Source organism: Petromyzon marinus, chromosome 1 (genome assembly GCF_048934315.1).
Source record: "Petromyzon marinus isolate PM22_M1 ecotype Great Lakes invasive population chromosome 1, UKy_Petmar_22M1.pri1.0, whole genome shotgun sequence".
Classification (NCBI taxonomy): domain Eukaryota; kingdom Metazoa; phylum Chordata; class Hyperoartia; order Petromyzontiformes; family Petromyzontidae; genus Petromyzon; species Petromyzon marinus.
This window is the reverse complement of record NC_133667.1, coordinates 10,221,935-10,243,483: the sequence shown is the minus strand read 5'-3', so window position 1 is coordinate 10,243,483 and position 21,549 is coordinate 10,221,935. Positions and strand designations below refer to the sequence as shown.

The window sequence follows — 21,549 nt, the reverse complement described above, 5'->3', positions numbered from 1 at the left end:
CAGTCTAACTCTGTACTACAACAAACAAATATGGCTAAACCAAAACGTTTTCGATATCACCAAAATAAAGCTATAAAACAATGTAACAGTGACCATATGAACTGTGATTCAAATTTAACAATAAACGATATACATAACATGTACGACCAAACTTTGCAGCCATAGCTGGAAGCATGAGTCACTCCATAACAGCAGGAGTATCAGTAGCAGTATCAACATTTTTCAATGCACCTTTAAAGATCAGCACACTATAATAAAAACTCAAGATCATACCTTGCACCAGAAATCCGGAGCGATACATTTGATTACAGGCCACTGAATAGCAGTGGCAGCTAGGGGTGTAAAACCCCTCTAGAGCATTTTTGAGTGAAGATCTCACAGGTAGTGATCCAAGTTGCAGTTTATTGGCAATAGCATTCCAGACCCTGGGGGCATCAATAGCAAAGGCCCCTCCTCCAGTATGTGTACGGCAATAAGGAATGTGAAGCTGGTAAATGAGCAAAGACCTTAGGTCACATTTGTTCTTCGAAACAGAGAGGAGATCCAGCAGGTAATCAGCGGATTTTTTTGTAAGTACATCGTGAATAAATAAGATCTGATTCACAAGCCGTCGATCATTAAGAGATGTTAAGTTTGACCCAATGTAGAGATCGCAGTGGTGGGTCCTATATGGGCAGTTCAATGCAAATCTTAAGGCCGAGTGATTAATTGAGTCAAGCTTCTTCAGTACAGTACTGGGGGCTGATTTATATACGATGTTACAGTAATCAAGTAGAGGCAGTATGGTAGCTTTTATCAATTCCAAACGGAACATAGGGGGGAAGCAGTGCTTGTGTCGATACAGAAAATCAATTAAATTGTTTGTCTTTTCACCAATATAATCAATGTGATCTTGAAAATTCAGTTTTGAATCAATGATGACCCCAAGATACTTATAGATCTTGACTTGCTCTATTTGATAATTATTTAAGGAATGTAATTGGGGGAAAATAACTTCCTGCTTTAGTTCTGGTGAGAAGCATAGCACCTTGGTTTTGGAAGTATTCAGGACTAGTTTAAGAGCAACTAGCTGATGTTGCAGTTTGCTGAAATCACCCTGGAGCTTAGCAATCACGTCATCCGGAGAGCGGCCAGCAGTAGTCAGTATCGTGGTGTGTAGATGAAAAAAAACAACTCTATCTATATGGATTAATTGTCAGACCAACATTTTATCACTAAAACACACTGATGTAAGATTATTTACAGATAGCGTTGCAGACGCCGCACTCTTTGCACCGAGAAGCATTGTTCGCGATGTCCATGTAGTCCACTCTTGCTGTGCAAATAGTGCAGAATGAATAACCACCGGGGGATTCGCAGTCATCGAGCTTCCTACTGCCTGTAAAAAAAAACGGATACAAGGCAAAATGTAACAGGGTAAAAAAAAACGTTGATGGGAGTTTCACGTTGTGATTGCATAAACAAATTTGGAAGATTACATTGGAACATGGCCTCTGTGACCAGATCACTCGCATTGCGTCCCGATCCCATCACACCTCAGCAGCTATCGGACAGGCGTTGAACCTGGATTGTCCCTGTGGATAAGGTGAAGCACTATGCAGCTAAACGGCTTGATCCTCTTTTTCTGCCTACGTTTTTTGCAGCAAAAGACAGTGCACCGAAATCCATTGCTGTACTCGATAGCATACCTTTCAACTCATACGGTTTACCCATATTCTTGAAAAAGGGAAATGTAGTTTTCAGGTCCATACGGCGTACAGCCGTTTCAAAACGGGAAACGACAAACTTTATATTTGTACGTGTTTCTCCTTTGTGATTGGACTTTATAGGATGAACGTTGAGACTGATAAGGGCACGGGGTGACCAATAAGGTCTGAATTGGTTTGTAATAAGGTAGCCAGTGATAAGGGGTTGGCAGGTATGGGATTGATGTGCAGTACTCTCCACCGTCACCACCTAGAACTGACCAGCATGGTGAAGTATGGTCAGAGAACCCCCCAACACCAACCGACGCGGTGGTGGGGGAGGTCTTCTTTCAAAATTGGTTTGACAAAGGTGCTTTTAAACGTGTAATTTAAATGACAACTTGAAGAGATAAAAAAATAAGAAAAATGTTCAACGAAAAAGTTGCAACGTGGGCCGGGGAATGTTTAGTTTGACTAAAGAGAACTTGCAGAGTGATAAGGTACAACATAACATCCCTGTGGTTGGTCGACGTGTAACAAATAACCAAGCAGAGTCGGTAAGTAGAACACTCGTACATCTATGACCACCAAACACGATTGCCTATATAGCTATTAGTCAGTAAAGTAATGGAGTGTTAATAGACAACGCTAAAATTGATGTGTGTGGTATAACGCAGTTTGTCAGTTACACCACCAATAAGCTCAACTTCGAAATGTAAACCGGCTTCCGCTGATTTATATTTCTTCTGCTAAATTCTCTTTTTTTAACCCCCTAAATTTCCCATCCTATTCTTCAATTTCTCACTCTCGCTGTGCCGTTAGCACCCGCGTTACCCAGAGCTGTGTGGGCAACATGTGGAGTATCCCTTCCTATTCAGGAAGACCAGCCTGCATCTTTGTGATGTTACCCTCGAAATTCGATAGGGTAATGGAAACAAAAAAATGAGCAGCCGGTGGATGTGTGTACGTGTATGTTGAACTTATTTCGCGTCGTACGTAGCCAGCCGTGCTAATCGGAGGTACGGGATATGCGAGAGGATCTAACCTATACGCAAACAAGCACGACTCCAAATGCTCATACCAGTCGGATTGATACTCTTTGACGACGTGGCATAGTATAGTCGTGAGCGTCCTGTGAAATATTTGAACCATGCACGTCTCCGGATGATTTGGGGACGTAGATTACTTTGTCGTGCCAATGGCTCTCCGGAGAAAAACTTGCTCAACACGTACCCATTCACGAATGCGCACCTGATGCAGTCTGATAACATCAGCACTGGAGAGATGAATGGTTGTCCAACTCCTACATGGTTCTGACCACACCACCTCTCATGCCCCATGCAGACCATGATAGATGGAGAGAGTATTGGACACTTGACCCAATAGTTTGAACTGTTATATGACCCAATAGTATCAATGCCTATACTGGGGAACTTTGTGTTTGTAAATTGTATGAGGATATTCATCTGTATTTGTGTGCTTACAGTATGTATGTTAGTACATGTTTGCCTGCATACTGTCTTGAGTGTGGGAAGTTGTAGTGTAACAGCGCACTGCACTACGAACCTGGCGACATGGGTTCGATTCCCGCTCACGGCCAACACCAGTGAGGATTATGTGAACTGGCACTGGGCCTCCTCTAGGAAGATTCAGCCTCAAATGAGTACCTGGTGCGGTGTTTAAACATCGCCACCCAGGAGACAAAGGCGGCCGGACGTGGTGCTGGCCACCCACCCCCTCGTGTGCCGTTTCGGCCTTCACAGGTGCTCAATCACATCACTTGTCCCAACAGTCTGTTTAGGCTATACGGGGCATTTTTACCTTTGTATGTACCGTATACGTGTATGTGTGCACTCTATGCGTATGTAGGTCCAAGGCTGTTGCCCTCCCCATAAACAGAAGGCGAGGGAATGCGACAATGGCCACGTTTGCCCCCACTGAAGATGGACATCTGTAAATGGATGCAGTCGAGGCTGATATACCTTCTGAGACATTTTTTCCCAGGTGTTGGCTAAAACGGTGCCTCGGGATCGAGTATTCTCATCGGATTATTTTAATGTACAAGTTTGTTCGTGAGTGTGTTTAACTGTGTTACCTGCAGGACAAAGTTGACAGCAAAATCCTGACGCCACCTTGTATTGTCCTTTATCCTGACATTCATCACTCTCCACCTAAATTTCAAACATTGACAGAGAGCGGTAATTTGCACGTGGTTTAGTCAAGGTCAGTAAGCTCCCACCAAACCACGATACACTGGGTCATGATCTCAATCCACCTGTTGTGATTTCATACTTGTGTAGTGGAGTAGAAGATACGCATGGGTAAATTGGCCATATACAGTACATACAGACATACAAACAGTGTGGGTCACATAAGGTCGAGCAGGTGGTGAAGTGACGGGTGGCGTAAACAAACCAAAGTAATTAAGGGAGTCAAGGCACGAGGGCTGTGATTGGTCGAGAGGCTGTTAGCGTCAAGTGGCGGCGTCACGAAGTCTGGGCTGTTGGACAGGTGCGAGCTGGCGGGAAAATGCCAGCGAGGCACGTGGCAATTAATTAAGGATGATTGGAAAGGGGATAAAACGCTAGGTGATTTGGGCGGGGAGTTGAGTTGTTGTTGGGGAGTTGTTGGTGAGAGGTGGAGAGAGCAGCGAGAGATGCGAAGAGGGGAGCCGGCAAATGTTAGTGAAGAATAGATTGAGAGCCGAACCCAGAGGACAATAAATAGTGATAGGGAGAGTTAGCGTTAGCAGAGTGGTAGTTACAGTAGAGATAGGTACAGGGAGAGTTAGAGATAGATAAGTCACTGTGTGTGAAGAGATAGATAAGTCACTGTGTGTGAAGAGATAGACGAGTCACTGTGTGTGAAGAGATAGACGAGTCACTGTGTGTGAAGAGATAGACAAGTCACTGTGTGTGTGGAGATAGATAAATCACTGCTTGTGAAGAGATAGACGAGTCACTGTGTGTGAGGAGATAGGGAGAGAACCATTGTGTGTGCGTGGGAATGAAGAAGAGACTGTGTGTGGAGACAAGGAGTATGAGCGGACGGTGCTGAGGGGAATTCGAGTGTTCGAGTTGGCGGAGCACGGAGAGGAGAAATTATATTGTGAGCGGAACGATGGAAATCATAGTGACGGTGGAAGAAAGGCGATTGTCGTCCGAGTGAATCCACGGCACTACATTTGGTGTCAGAAAAAGTACGGAACACGCCACGATGTCAAAAAAGCGGCAAAGAAAACAAATATGCTTGTGGACTTGGGCGATGGCAGCGACAACGACGATGTACAGCCCGGCCAGGTGGCCGGCAGTACTCCTGACCGGGACAGCGGTTCGGGTGGGGCTGAAGGCCCGGGATCGCCAGAGGATTGGTGAGTCCTCATGACCCAGTGGGAGGCCAGGATGGAGAAGTTGTCGGAGGAGTTCCGGAACTTCTTGACGGAGAACCGCATTCAACTACCCATACCGGGTCTACCGCCTGAGGTTGCCGCTCAGCCGGAGCGGATGGAGGACTCTGAGGACGAAGACGACCAGTCGGCGGAACCGCCACGACGGCTACACGTACAACGATTTGAGGCCAAAGTGGGAGATTGGACGGCGTTCATACGAAGATTCCGTGCGGCTTACGAGTCCCTGAATTGGACGGAGAGTGCTGCAATACGAGCACTGCCGACGGCATTGGATGATGACTCCTTGGCGACTTTTAACGGACTCCCTGCTGCTGTCAGAAAAACATTGGACGGTGCTATTGCGGCAATGAGGAAAGTCTACGAGCCGCGGTCGGTCGCCAAACGTCGATTTCAACAAAGGAAACGGGAGGCCACGGAGTCCCCCCTGGCATTACGCAGCGCCTTGCTGGCCCTCGCCCAGGTTGCATACCCGGCGATGGACGAGGAGGGCTGGGACTCCCTGCTGCAGGAGAAGATGCTACAGCTGGCAAAGGAGCTGAAAGTCGTCTTGTCGCTCCCGGACAAGGATGATGACGACGACGTGTCGTCATTGCTGATCGCCAGGAACATACAAGTCAACCTTGACATACGAGACGAACCAGCGGCGGCGGTGGCGCAGCCGTCGCTGACGACCCCTGCCGGGGCCGGGAGCACGGTGGCGGTGGACGAGACGCCGCCGATGGTAACGGCGGCCGGGATGTTGACCGGAGAACGACGGCGTCGTCCCGGGGTTTATGGAGACGGCATGCATCGGACATGCTACGAGTGCGGGCGGAGGGGTCATCTCGCCCGTGACTGTTGGAGACGGAGAGATGGTCCTCCAAGGGCGCCGAACTACTACAGCGGGCGGTTCCCCCAAGACCAAGGATCCCGGGTGAGTCGAGATGCATTCAATACAGGGCGGCCCTATCCACATCACTCATCCGCGTCATCTCACCCGTATTCATCGGGTTCGAATAGTACGCATGGCCGGGATATGTGGGGCGCGTTGGTACATCGTGTGTTGGGGGCCGCGTCGGGATTGTCGGATGTGATGGCATGCATTCAAGGTGTTATGGTACGGGTTATTGTACATACCGGCGTGTCGGCGACTCTCATTTCATTGCAAACTTTTTGGTCGCTGCCGACGTTGCCTGGATCTTTGGAGCCGGTGGAAGGGCCATGCGTAGCAGCAAACAGGGGTAGTTTGGGCATTATGGGCTGCGTGGTTGCGACAATTCAAATTGGGGAGGTGATTGTGACGGGAAGTGTTTTGGTTTCAACGGCCTTGGCGGTACCGTGTTTGTTGGGCACGGATTTTTTGCAAAAGATGCCGATTAAGATTTCAGTGGAAAAAGGTTGTTTGGAATTACCGTCGGGGAGATGTATGAAATTTTTGGGGACGCCTTCGAAATTCGCGGTGGCGAACGCTGTGGTGCAGGCCGTGGTGGGCCGCACCGTGCGCGTCCCACCTGCATCGCAAATATTGGTACCGCTACGGTTAAAGAAGGAATTGCCTTGGGATGAGCTGCAGGAGGGAGTGCTGTTAACACCCTCAAATGCTGTATCGAGAATGCCCACCGTGGTAGGGGCTTTGACCATAATACCAACATATTGCGATCCTTTCATTCAAATTGTAAACGCGGGGCACGAAGAGGTTGTTATTCAAGAGGGCACTACGTTGGCGCACTCGACGGGTGCGCCGGGTCCAGAAACGGAAACATGTTTTGCTATGGGACAGGATGAAATGTTGTCAAGGGAGGAAGACGATCCGGAATGGTTTAGGGATCTTTACAAACAAAACCCAGAGTTATCGCCTGTGCAACGGTCGAGTTTGCATGTGTTGCTAGTGGAATTTAAAGATGTGTTCAGTTCGGGAAATACGACGTGGGTCGAACGACGTTGTTGCAGCATCGTATTGACACAGGAAACGCACCCCCGATCAGGTTAAATTTGCATCGTGTAGGTCCTCTTGAGAAAGAATGTATTCGGCGATATGTTGATGAAATGCTAGAGCAAGATATTATCGCCCCATCATCCAGCCCGTGGGGAGCCCCTATTGTCCTCGTTAAAAAACGTGATGGAACCATGCGATTTTGTTGACTATCGGAAATTGAATGAAGTTTCGGTGGCGGAAGCGTACGGTGGCGGAAGCGTACCCACGAATTGATGATTCACTGGACGCCCTGTCCGGCGCCAGAATCTTTTCGACCCTCGATCTGTTGTCGGGCTTTTGGCAATTGCCCCTGGATAAGGAGTCAAGACCTAAAACGTCATTTCGGACACCACGAGGATTGTATCAATTTAACGTGCCCCCGATGGGACTCCACTCCGCGCCGGCGACCTTCCAGCGATTAATGGAACTCGTGTTGTCGGGCCTGCAGTGGGAGTCATGCTTGATATATCTAGATGATGTGATTGTTTTCAGCAGGAATTTCGATGAACATTTGCAACGACTGTGCGCCGTTTTTGGCAGAGTGCGGCGTGCCGGATTGAAATTTAAACCACAGAAGTTCCAATTCTTAACAACATCGGTGAAGTATTTGGGGCACGTCGTTAGCGCGTCAGGAGTGGCCACTGATCCGGAAAAGACGAGTTGTGTGCGAACATGGCCAGTGCCGAGAACAGCAGGGGAAGTGCGTAGCTTTGTGGGCTTTGCGTCGTATTATCGGCAGTTCATTAAGGATTTTGCCACGATTGCTCGACCATTGCATACGCTGACCGGGAAAGGTGTGAAGTTTCAATGGGGGATTGCAGAACAAAAATCGTTCGAAGCGTTGCGGGCCGCACTGGCGGATGCACCGCCGTTGGGATATCCGGATTTTACGAAGCGATTTATACTTGACACGGATGCCAGTGATACGGGCATAGGCGCGGTTTTGTCACAAATGGTTGATGGCGGCGAGAGAGTGGTGGCATATGGCAGCCGGGTGTTATCGCCGGCGGAGCAAAAATACTATGTGACGCTTAGAGAATTGTTGGCGATTGTCCATTTTGTTCGGCAGTACCGACCGTATCTGTACGGCAGGAAATTTTTGATCCACACTGATCACGCGGCACTACAGTACTCGCTGCGTGTGGATCAGCCATCGGGGCAGATGGTTCGCTGGCTTGAGACCCTCCAGGAGAACTCTTTCACGATCCAGCATAGGAAAGGAATGCGCCATGTAAATGTGGATGCTTTGTCAAGGTTGCCACAACCGGCTGAGACGTCTCGGTGCGCAGAGGGCTCGCTGCGTTGCGGCCCGCCGCTGCAGGAGGTTCCGCAAACGGTCACTGCAGCGGGTTCGGGGGTGCCAGGGACAATCCCTGGAGCAGAAATTGGATTGTTGGGGTTGTCATTGAAACAGTGGAAGCAACTGCAGGTAGAAGATTCCTCGCTGACCAGGATGAGGCTGCGTACCTCTCGTTCAAGGGGATCGGAGGATCGCCCATTTTTGATGTTGACGGAGGGGTTGCTTGTTCGCTGGGATGTGGAAGCACAAAAATTTTGTAGTTGTCCCGAGGGTGTTGCGGGGGAAACTGATTAACGAGAGACATGAGAAATTGATGCATTTGGGGGAGAAGAAGACCGCGTTGACAGTAGGGAATGAATTTTACTGGCTGGGAATGTTTAATGATGTGAAACAGCATGTAAAAGCGTGCCAGGAATGTGCACGGAGGAAAGCGCCGGCACGGCCATATCGTGTCCCATTGCAATCGATTTAAGTTTCGAGAGTAAACGAAATTGTGGCACTAGATATTTTGGGTCCGTTCCCCGTCACCCCCCGAGGGCACAAATATTTGCTCGTCGGGGTGGAATACTTAACTCGTTGGCCGATGGCATGCCCGCTAGTAGATCAGTCAGCGACGTCGATCGCTGAGGCTTTCTTGAAAGGATACATCTTAGATAAGGGGGCCCCCGGAATAATTGCTTACTGACCAAGGCAGAAATTTTTCATCGAAATTGATTAAAGACGTGTGTGACTCGCTGGGGACCAAAAAGATCCGGACGTCCCCGTACCACCCGCAGACTGACGGGATGGTCGTGCGGCTGCATAGGACGCTGACGTCCATGCTTTGTCACCAAGTAAACACCGCTCTCAAGATGATTGGGACCTGCATGTTGCAGCGACACTGGCCGCGTATAGATTGGCCCCGCATGCCTCAATGGGGTACTCGCCATTTTTTCTAATGTATGGACGGGAACCAGAAGCGCTGGCTATTGTTTAATTGGGAATTCGGAAACGAGAGAAATCTACGATGGTGCCTGCTCCAATGCAGATGTCTTTAGACCGTCTGAGGGAAGCCCGGGAGGCTGCATTGAAAAATACGGCACGACGACAAGCCGCTAACGAAAGATTGTACGGCAGGCAGCGGCCACGAGAGCCGTGGAGTGTTGGAGATAAAGCCTGGTTGCACTGCCCCATGGTGCCGGTGGGAACATCCCCGAAGTTTCACCGCCCCTGGCAGGGCCCGTTGATATTGTGGAGGTTTTACAGGATCAGAGTGCGAATAAAATTCGGTCGTCGGACATGGTTTGTTCACCCGTCATGCCTGAAGAAATTTGTGTTACCATATGAGGCGTCATCCCCCATCCGAGAGCGGCCTGCATTGGATGTGTCCGACGAACCTGTAGGGAGGTCACAAGTGCGTGTGTCCCAGAGATCTGCCCCCCGTGCGCCTGCAGGATCGCCCCTTTTGGGCAGGGTTGCTGACCGGACGCCGATTGAACGGCCACAGATACGGACCAATGCCCATCCCGACCGTGAACGATGGACAGCCCCGCCAGCGGAGTGTCGCTGGGACAGGGATGGGCGCAGGGTGGAGCCCAGGAGCGCGCCTCGTTGGCGAGACGTGCGAGGCCCTCCCTTACCGCAGGGTGTCCCGTGCAGGGGAGATGGGCCGGCAGCGGGAACCCGTTCCAGGAGGAATACACTACGTTGACTTTGGGGGTGTTGTGTGAGTGTCATTGTGTGGTGCGTGTCGGGGGGTTGTACAAAATGATTATGTGTTGCGAGTGCGTTCTGTATATATGTTATCATCGTTCCGTCCGCTTCACTCCACTACTCCAATTCGAGTATAGCGTAGCCGGGGACGGCTAGGTTCTTTCATCACGGGGGGGGCGGGGGGGGGGCGGGGGGGGGGTGATGTAGTGGAGTGGAAGATACGCATGGGTTAATTGGCCATATACAGTACATACAGACATAATGTTGAGCAGGTGGTGAAGTCACGGGTGGCGTAAACAAACCAAAGTAATTAAGGGAGTCAAGGCACGAGGGCTGTGATTGGTCGAGAGGCTGTTAGCGTTAAGTGGCGGCGTCACGAAGTCTGGGCCGTTGGACAGGTGCGAGCTGGCGGGAAAATGCCAGCGAGGCACGTGGCAATTAATTAAGGCTGATTGGAAAGGGGATATAACGCTAGGTGATTTGGACGGGGAGTTGAGTTGTTGTTGGGGAGTTGTTGGCGAGAGGTGGAGAGAGCAGCGAAAGATGCGAAGAGGGGAGCTGGCAAATGTTAGTGAAGAATAGATTGAGAGCCGAACCCAGAGGACAATAAATAGCGATAGGGAGAGTTAGCGTTAGCAGAGTGGTAGTTACGGTAGAGATAGGTACAGGGAGAGTTAGAGATAGATAAGTCACTGTGTGTGAAGAGATAGACAAGTCACTGTGTGTGAAGAAATAGACGAGTCACTGTGTGTGAAGAGATAGACGAGTCACTGTGTGTGAAGAGATAGACAAGTCACTGTGTGTGAAGAGATAGACAAGTCACTGTGTATTCTTAGTTTTTTCGGTAAAGTCACGTTGAAGAGAAACAACAGAATAACAAAATATATATAAAACAATAAAAAATTATCACGACGTTTCGACCATAACTCAAACGGTCATCATCAGGTGTGTCGGTTTGCATAAATTTATTTTTAAAACGGCATATTTATTTATTTATAAAAAAAAACGTTTGCGTCACGCGCAGCGATTGGCAGTTTGCCCAGGACTAGTCCATCTATTTTTTTTGAAAAGAGGAGGGGGGAGACGAATTTTTTTTTATGTATGCTGTCTGAAAGCCACTGTAAGCGTGAACAAACAATCAAGAACTGAAATGATTTATCAAATCTTTCCAATGATTGCTAAGATAGAATCCATCTTCTCGGTTGAAATTGTCTCTGTGCTTGTATATGTGGATAGCCTCATGAACGAATCTCTCATGGAAGCCAGATGGCTTACAAAGAACCTCCGTCTTGGAAAAGTCAATGGCATGTGAGCCTACAAGTCACTGTGTGTGCGGAGATAGATAAATCACTGCTTGTGAAGAGATAGACGAGTCACTGTGTGTGAGGAGATAGGGAGAGAACCATTGCGTGTGCGGGGAATGAAGAAGAGACTGTGTGGGGAGACAAGGAGTATGAGCGGACGGTGCTGAGGGTAATTCGAGTGTTCGAGTTGGCGGAGCGCGGAGAGGAGAAATTATAGTGTGTGTGTGTGAAATTATATAGTGTGTGTGTGTGAAATGATACTGTGTGTGTGTGTGTGCGGAACGATGGAAATAAAAGTGACGGTGGAAGAAAGGCGATTGTCGTCCGAGTGAATCCACTGCACTACACTTGTGTTGAGGTGTTAATGACGACACGAAGGCAGACGTTGTTGGGGCTGATGCCAAACGGTTTATTACGGGCTGTCACCTAGCTTTGGGGAAGGACTAACACAAGACACTGGATAAGCTAAATCTCCCCAAGGGAAAGGGTACTGGGAATCCCTACGTCTCCCAGGCTAACGGGCTCTTCCCACAGCGCTGAACGACGGTTCATCCAACTCGGCCAGCCGGGTAAAGTAGCCCCCCCCTAGCCTGGTGCTATTTCTCCCCTACCCTGGGTCCCAACTTCCCTACTGCTCACGATCCCGGCTCCCGGCGAAGACCTCGTCTACATCACCGGTCCCCCCCTCAAATACCCCGAGGGGACATGACGTCACTCCTCCCAAGGCGAGTGTGACATCCCGTCACCACTCTGCTCCTCAACACTTGCAATCACATCTACGGTTTTTTGCATGTTTTGCTTACGCTTCGCGTACATTGCATGCTTTTCTCACGAGTACCGATATGAACTACAGGAAATGTCAGATAGGTTCGTAAAGAAGGCTGCAGAAGCAGGGCTCAAGATAATAGTTAGTAACACTGAAAGTCATCCAAACAACTGCAAATATCTGTCAGAGGGACACAATTGGAAACACGAATGGCGGGGAGAGCAGGTTGGAGTTCTCTTTGAAAACTGAAGTTAATAATCAAGAACAATATATCAATGGGCATAAAGGGTAACCTTTTTATTAGGTGCATATTACCTGCTAAGACACATGATTCGCACACATGTACATTTTTTTATTGAAGAAAAAAACTGAAACATGTGCAAAGATGCATTGAGAGATGCATTCTTGGAAATAAATTAACACAGTGGAGCATATAGATTACAGAACACTGGTAAGTTAGAGACATCGCAGCATATTGACCATGAAGAAAAGTGGGCCCTGGCAGGACACGTCGCCTGAAGGCTTTATGGCCGGCGATAGAGTCTAACAACTTCAGTGACAGCCAAAGGCGGGAATACGACTTTCATTGCATTCCCCGCGAACACAGAGACATGAAATTAGATCGCGTGTACTTTACCGTAGGTTCTAGGTGGAATGGCTACATCGCAGGAGCGTAACCAATGATGATGGCTTGGGGAGGCCTTCATCAAAAAGTTAATTGACAAAGCCATGTACGTGTACATGTGTACACGTTTTATTTTTTTACATTGATCGCAAGATGTACTCACCAGTATAAGCAGTGTCGTTAAAAAACAGCCGATGTGGATGATCTTCATATTCTGCTTGCGTTTTTGAAAACACACGCCTTGGCATAAAATATTCTGGCTCATCACCCAGTGGTGATGCAGGACAAAACCTTTAAGTCACCGTGAAACTATGAAAAAAAATATTTTGACAACATGGCTTGAAAAATCGTTGAGCTGCCAAAACTGCTTGCGACTACCGCACACCCGGTTAACATAATCTGGGTAATCCTTTCCAATGTCCAAAAGAGTTCAGGATTTTTACATGACACTGCATACGCAAATGTAATATTTACACATACACTAAATGTGTTGGAGGAAACGGAGGGAAAAAACTCTCTAGCTGCGAAGCAAGTTTTTTTGTCATTCCGAAACCAGTTTTTAACAAAAACAAAATCCACCACAAACTGGAGTGAACTGCCCGTTGCTGAACAATCACGTTATTTTGTTTAGGTCAATCCCACAGTTTCGCTGTACAGTTGTGCAAAGTTATAATAGGGTTTGTCTTAAAATAGTTACTTAAAATTTCTGGTAACCCCATAATAATAACAAAAGTAACGGTTACCAGTTTTCCACGCAATTACAAATATCTACGGCAAAACAAACTAAGCTTTTCATCTCTTTTTTTACTAAAACGTGTACAGAGTTGTCATTCCGTAATGGGTTACCACACCAGACTTACAATGCAGGTCACCAGTTCGATCTCCGGGCGCGGCAGTTGAGACAATGGTGCTGGCGTATTATACTGCACCCGCCCTCTCCCCAACCGCACGATGAACAATGCTCTCTGTAACAGGGTAGGTGAAAAAGTACTGCCACCCACGGTTAGGGACCACGGTTAATTTGAAGGCATTTCAGAGGTAGTTCTGTAACATTCGCAGCCGTGGGCTATTCTCTAAGGCTGCGTCCCCCACCTGAGTGACGAGTTGCGCAACTTTGTTGCAATGAAACTGAACACAGTATCTTCGATGTTCACGTCTCTGCAACTCGTTACTTGCAGGAGAGACAAATTACTTTCAAGCGACCTGCTCAGTCATTTGTAACCAGCTTGTTTGCCCGTCCAAGGACGGGTGTATATTACAGTAAACCTGAAATATTAAATAGAACAATTATTCAGCTCATTATTCTTAATGAGGGGGGTGCTCCATGTGGAGTGACGTCACCCGCTCATGATTATTAATGACGGGGGGGGGGGGGGCCTCATGTGGAGTGACGTTACGCGCGGGACACATTCTTGGCTCATTATTTGTAATAACCATTGCGATGTTCTGCAGTGTGATGCTATGCAGTAAAACGCACACGGCACTAATAGCACAATCGGTGTAAAAATTGGGACAGACAGCACAATACTGTAAACGTCACTCATGGTAGAGTTGTTTAATCGAACAAGCAGAAAGTTAGGCACAGCATTGTTCATTTGAAACTACATTTGTGCAAGTTATTGGCATTTACACGACCCCTAATTTGTCATGAACAAAAAGCAACCGTTCTGTTAAACGTAATATCTATTGAATTTATTAAAATGTTAAATGTCTTAATTATTATAAACACGTGGATGTTTGCATGACAGAAAACTACAATTCAGACAAGAGTTAAATCAGTTCCTGCAGACCCTAGCAACTTGCAAAAACACTTTACAACTCAACCTAGAAACATTTATGCATTAGCTGTGTCCATCTAGTCAGTCTGCAACGTTGGGTCACAATAACTTTCGTGAAGATAATACAATGTAAATGAGATGTTAGAAGCGAAAACGGGCCAAATTGTATTAGTTTCCAAAAATTTGGCATGTAAAATCCCATCGATAATGGGTAATCCTTCTGTCCAACGTGATAACGTCACACATTATGCACTCACCTCTGCTCTCAATGGCGTAATTGTACGTGACATTAGTATTACTAAATACTGTACTGTACTTACGAATACATGTTGGAAAGCATTACAGAATCATGTCTTATGTATTATTTTAATTCTTTGTTTAGAGACGAAAATGGCTGTTTAAAATATATCTTACAAGGCTGCAGTTTTATGGAAAAATCTAGTGGTCTCTGACTGGGTAAACTGTGAATATCCATTGTACAAAGTGGAAGGTAGTGATTCTGAAGTGGCAGGAAATTGGATATTCTGTCCGACTGTTAGTCCATGGACCCGAGTAGAAACTGGTACTACCTAAGGTATCAGAATTTTAGTAATATCGATTTAATTTCAAGTGCGAATTATTTAACCCACCAATTTTCAAATGGTTATCACATAACCCTATGTTGTTGACCACAGAGAGAATTTGTAACCGCTAGAGTTACGCCACCGCAGGTGGTACCAGCAAGTCAAATACCTGGTCTGGACTCATGGACGATGTGAGGCAGAAGTGGGGAAAAGGCAGCAATATTGGGCCATGTCATATAAACCTAGGTGTCTTTTTTGTAAGGCTGTTGTACATATAAATATGCTTTGTGCAATTTATTGTTGAGTACTAAATTACATGTATTAATACCTGATGACGGACGCTTGTGTTGCGTCCGAAACGTCGTGATTTATTTTATTTTATACCTACGTGTCTTTACCGAAGAACCAAAGAGTATTAGAACATCTCTCGTCTGGAATGCAGGAAGTCATGGGTTCAATCCCAATATTGACACCTGTATATTTCGAGTTTGTGCGTTCTTATTCTTTGGGTCTTTTGGTAAAGTCACGTAGATAGTTTCAAAGAAAATAACAAAAATAACAAAAAACTACGACGTTTTGATTGCAACACAAGCGTTCGTCATCAGGAAGATGACGAACGCTGATGACGAACGCTTGTGTTGCGATCGAAACGTCGTAGTTTTTTGTTATTTTTTGTTATTTTCTTTGAAACTATCTACGTGACTTTTCCAAAAGACCCAAAGAATATGAATTCCTGCAGTCACAAAAGCTTTAAGTCAAGATTTGTGTGTTCTCCCCGTGATCAAGTGGATTTTTCCAGATCCTCTGATTTCCCCCTCCACATTTAGAAACATGCGTTTATATTATTTGCCTCCTACTATCAATTCCCAGTAATGAGATCAGCCACTATGTGTAGCCAGGTCGCCTCTTAAAAAGAGCTAAAGGCTCAGTGAGCTTTACCTTGTAAATAGTTTAGTATGGATGACGTTTGCCCACTTATATGAACAATATTGATTACGATTGTAGAAAGGTGTAGACGTGGCATAGCATTCGTGGTTTCAACTCAACTACACCAAGCTAATGCAGTCATAAAGACAGCCAATAAATTCACGCCGTGTAGTTCAACTAACAGTACTGGACGGATTGTTGCGTTGTATACCCCTTAATGGACAGACACTGTGGGTCTTAAGAAACTTGCACCATTGTTTCAAACGGCGACCTCTGGCATTGCAAGTCCAGTGTACTGTGGATTACACCATAGGTAGCATTCTACCACCATTTTTGTGTTAACTGAAAATGCAGTGGTGTGGCTTACTGTAATAACATATTTTTCCTCTCAGATAGTTTTTTATTCTCACTAGCAGTGCTTCTAAAACTTGTTGTGGTTACTGTACCCCCTGTTGGATTTAGTTTCAAGCGAGTATCCCCCTTGCCTGACCGAACATGGTCATGAGAAATAAATGAATGAATAATGAACATCAATATTTTAAATAATTGTGCATTTCGTGAGGTATCCTGACTAGCTTGTACCTGCAAGCGAAAGAAAAATCAACGAACGCTCAGCAATGCGTGCCGTCATTTGTTCGCGCTCGCTGGTTACTCTTGAAAAACCCACATTGCTTACGACCAATGAGTTTTAGAAAGGTATTTAATCTCGTTCTAGGTTAGCATATGGATTTTACATTTATCGTAGTTATTTTATATTGGCGGATTCATACGCGATTATTCACCAATGACTCGGGTATGTAATAATTTCGCACATTTATAAATCACCTCACGTACCCCCTGGGACATTGCCATGTACCCCCCCTAAAGGGGTTCGCGTACTCCCCCAGGTTGTGAACCGCTGCACTCGAGCATGTATATACATCATGTTAAGGACGTTGTCGGTGTGGGTGATGTGGAGAAAAAATAACATAATCCTGCAGGGGGCGTAGGTTACCCACGCCGATGCTGCAACTTCAAAAGTAAGGGAATGCCAAACAATGAATGCTGTATAGTGTAGAGTACGTGAGAAGGAAGCAGACGACCAACCACGCTGTTTTACTACATCTAAGGGTCTCTTTTCAACGAGGCCTCCACACATGACTTGAGATCTCTTACCATTGCCGTGACCAGGACTTCAGTCCCAGGACCAGCATGGACAGAGTATGGGCCGGGACACGGGCAAGGATCGGGAGAGGGCAGAACAAAGGTGGACCTCGGCCCTCTTGAGTCCACCTCAGGGGGTCCATCTCAAAACAGATTCCTGTGACACTTTCATCCAGCGCAATGCTCCGTCAGTTTAGCACGTATGGCTTTAGCGACCAAATATTATTCATGTTGTTTTTTTGGGTTAAATTAACCCACCACCAACCCGACACAGCCAGTTTGTTCTGCCTCATGGCAGGTGTGGGGGTGTGTGTACACAGGAATTTCCTGTTTTGATGCTGAGTTTGGTCACGTGACCAGGAAGTTACGATTTAATGATTCCCTCTCAGCCACGCGGCAGGGTGTCAGCCATTACACAGAGTACAAAATGGTGGCACAAAGAGCGTCCCCGTGAAGACATATGCAACTGTTCATTGTGGGACTTAAAGAAGGATTGTCTGTAAAGTCGTTTATGTTTTTTTAATACTGGGAATGTTATAATGGCCGCTATAATGCTGTAAATGCCTTTATAATGCTGTTAAATTGTTATGATAAATATGAGGCCTAGTTAACAACGAAGCCTGCCACTTTCCTTATTGTGAATGTTACTTGTAATTGTATAAGTCGATTCAGACTTGTAGTCCATGTAACATTATTGCGATCTTGAGAGCAAGGATGACGAAATATCTCATCCACAGTTCAATTTTTATGTAGTGCTGTACATTTAGGCTGCATCATGGTGATTACACGATGTGCCCTTAACACAGTAGCTTATTCTCTTGTATAGCTATTCAGTACTAATGTGGGTGCCTGGTCCATCCAGGATCTATTGTTGAATTTCATGTTATCTAAGACAATGTTATGATGCCGTAGTGTTCATTGTATTGATATTTCCAAGTATTAACAGCTGCTGTATTTGTGCTGTGTTTTTCCATCAGTTTTACCTCGTTAAAGTAATTAAATACGTTTGGAGTTGGATGTTCACCCTGGCTCTGAAGGTGTATTGAATGCGGGGTTATCTACTCGGATAGTGCTGCAACGCAGCGCACAGCGAGGCCGAGACACAGTAAGGTTTGTAATGTAAACAAAACGTGCCAATTAGTTACCCTATTCAGCACTCCGGTGTGTTGGAGAGTAAACCCACATTTACAATTTGAGTAAGACATTTCGCTGGTGATTACAACCAGTTCTAGATTTAAAGCTTTCGTGACTGCTAGGATCCATACTCTTTGGTTCTATTTGGTAAAGTTACGTAGGTGAAAATAAAATAACAAAAAATCACGACGTTTCGGCCACAACACAAGCGGCCTTCATCAGGTGAAGGGACGAGACTGTCTGGAGGACAGCGCTGGAGTGGGAGAAGCCACGCTTAGATCACGACCTTTAAGCTTGTGATCGCGGCATCTTTTGAGAAAGGTCAGCGTCTCGATGAGTTGCGACTTCTTGTCCCGTTGTCTGTTAAAAGCTCTAACAGATAGGTGAAAGCCCTCCCCATAGAGGTTATCAATTCTAGATTTAAAGCTTTCGTGACTGCTAGGATCCATACTCTTTGGTTCTATTGGGTAAAGTCACGTAGGTGAAAATAAAATAACAAAATGGGGAGGGCTTTCACCTATCTGTTAGAGCTTTTAACAGACAACGGGACAAGAAGTCGCAACTCATCGAGACGCTGACCTTCCTCAAAAGATGCCGCGATCACAAGCTTAAAGGTCGTGATCTAAGCGTGGCTTCTCCCACTCCAGCGCTGTCCTCCAGACAGTCTCGTCCCTTCACCTGATGAAGGCCGCTTGTGTTGTGGCCGAAACGTCGTGATTTTTTGTTATTTTATTTTCACCTACGTAACTTTACCAAACAGAACCAAAGAGTATGGATTACAACCAGCTTCATCAGGCGATTTGCCAGAATTGTGACTAAGTATTAATGTTGTGTTTGTGTGAGAGCGGTAGTGTGTAGCAGTTAACGTGCTACGCTACAAAAGCGACTACCCAAGTTCGATTCCCGCTCACGGCCAACAGTGATGATTATCTGAACCGGTCTTGTGCCTCCCCTCGGTCGAATCGGCCTCAAGTGAGTACCTGGTGTGGTGTATGAACATGGCCTACCCACCCCCTTGTGTGCCGTGCCACCCTTCATAGGTGCTGGTTGCAAACAGTGCTTGCTTCAACAGCCTGTTAAGGCTACACAGGAAATAGTTGTCCTTGAAATCGTTGTCCTTGATGTGTGTTTGTGTGTCTGTGTGGGTGCGGGCACGTGTATGAAACTGTGGTGACTATCAAGTCAACATCAGGACTCACAAGGTAAGGGGCCGTCCATAAATGACGTTACGCACTTGGGGGGGGGGCGGTCTGACATTTGTGACGATGTGGGACGAGGGTGGGGTTTGATGTGACGTCACATCAAAATGCGCAACTTTAAATAAATATAGACAACACGTTCTTAATTAAATGGACTTTTTGATGAATGTTTTCTCCTACAATATCAGAGTGCAGCAGCACATTAAATACGCACTACAATTGTTTAAAGCGATTTGAAGCATGCTTTATTTTTTTGGGGGGCGGGGGGGGCAGAGCTTTGTGATGTAATATTTGAGGGGGGGTCTGACTTTTTGTGACACCGTGTGACGAGGGGGGGGTTCAAAATTGTCCAAAATCGCGTGACGTCATTTATGGACGGCCCCTAAGTGAAAATAAAATAATAACAAATTTCTATTGGTTACTTTATTTTATGTTTTATTTACGCAACAGTATTTATTTAGTGTTACATGCAAATGTACAATATTTCTTATTTATGAGTTTAACAATGCTTCCCTTTTTGTTTAACCATAACACATTTCATAGCACTGACTCCATATGGGCATTTAAAAATGGTAACTTACGAACCGAGTCTCAGGAACAAATTGTGTTCGTAAGTCGATGACTTATGTAATATACTGCATTTATCTTCCCTCTGCTCTTAAATAATCTCAATGGTGAGGGAATCACGCCCCAAGTACAGGGAAACATGGAGGGGTTGAGAGAAGAGAGCATAGAATGTGTGTAGATGTTGTTGTCAGCGTTAAAAAATGACAAACCCTGCGTCATAGTCCAGGCCAACGCCGATTCTGTGAGGATGTTCACCCACTTGCAGCTCAGTGCTCTTCCTGTCATACCAGGCCCTGTATCTTCCATTCTTTTTGTGTAAGCACCAGGACATGCTGTTGCACCCCATAAGATATGCATCGTCTGCCCCTTCCTGTGAAGTTGCACCATAAGCGACGCGAACACGTACATTCTCCACATGCCCCACATTCACCATCCAGCAGTGGCATCCTGAAGAGAAGCTCTCAAAGGACAGCATGTAAGTGTGGGGGCTACCGTCCCCCGCCATCACTGAATTGTCGGGGCCGTTGCCCACCGACTCCCCCGTTCCATTCATACCGCTACCCCCCGGCTGCTCTGTCAGGTCCAGACTACCAACCCCTAATGCCTCGCCCCCCTGTACCTCTGCCTGGGATGTCGACCGCGTTTGCGTAGCTTAATTAGCGGCTCGTACGCTTTACGCTTGCGATGCGCTACCCTGTTCAACGGCGGCGTGCCGCGGTGAGCGCGCTCGCAAAGTAAAACCCCGTCCTGCACGGGAATAAACAGGCGCGGCGCGCCCCCGTGGGATTCCCTCCCACCCACGCTCCACGCGCTTAAGCAAAAACAAACACGCCGCGATTACTTTGCTCCGATTTAACGGGCTGTTTACACAGCTGTGTATTCGCGCACGCCAGGCGCTTAATTCGCTATTAGACAATCGCGCGAGTGCGCGCCCGCCACCCCGTCACACAGGCGCGGGAGCGCAAAGCGCTACTGTAGGCTATTGCGCAGGTACGCGAGCGCTGGGCACCACCGAAAATATTCGTGTAGGTACGCGCGCGCTGAACAATACTGTAAACGTTCGTACAGGTACGGACACTAAGCACGTTCTACTCCCTTATTCGCTGCAAACAGCCGCGTATGCGCGCGAACACAAAACACTCTGTACACACTCGTACCGGTATGCGAACACCAAACACTCCGTCTCCCTCCTCGCACTCACAGTGACCACGACGCAGCTTTATTCTATTAGTGGTTTTATTCCCCGCGAGTATCGAACTAGACTGTGTGTGTCAGTACGGACCAGCAGAACAGGTCTAACCTATCTCGCTACTGCCTGATACTTAATGGACCTGTCTGCCCTCTATTTTCTCTCCGAATTTCGTCCCTTTGTCTTACCTCTCTCCCTCGTACTTACGGTCCGACCTCACAGCGATGGAGGTCGCGGATAGATGATGCTGTAAACAGAATCTGGCTGCTCTCTGCCCCGTCTCACGGACGTGCGAGTAACAGTCAGGTGACGGC

The 21,549-nt window shown here is 46.8% G+C and overlaps 1 long non-coding RNA gene across 1 annotated transcript; it reads right to left on the bottom strand.

Annotated features, from left to right (window-relative positions):
- Window positions 1–866: 866 nt before the first annotated feature.
- LOC142920180 (uncharacterized) lies at window positions 867–13,828 on the bottom strand. The gene is made up of 3 exons (XR_012938695.1): window positions 12,899–13,828; window positions 3,781–3,856; window positions 867–1,378 (listed from the first exon to the last, which is right to left on the bottom strand). It is a non-coding gene; the product is annotated as an uncharacterized LOC142920180 (long non-coding RNA).
- Between the last annotated feature and the right edge of the window lie 7,721 nt (window positions 13,829–21,549).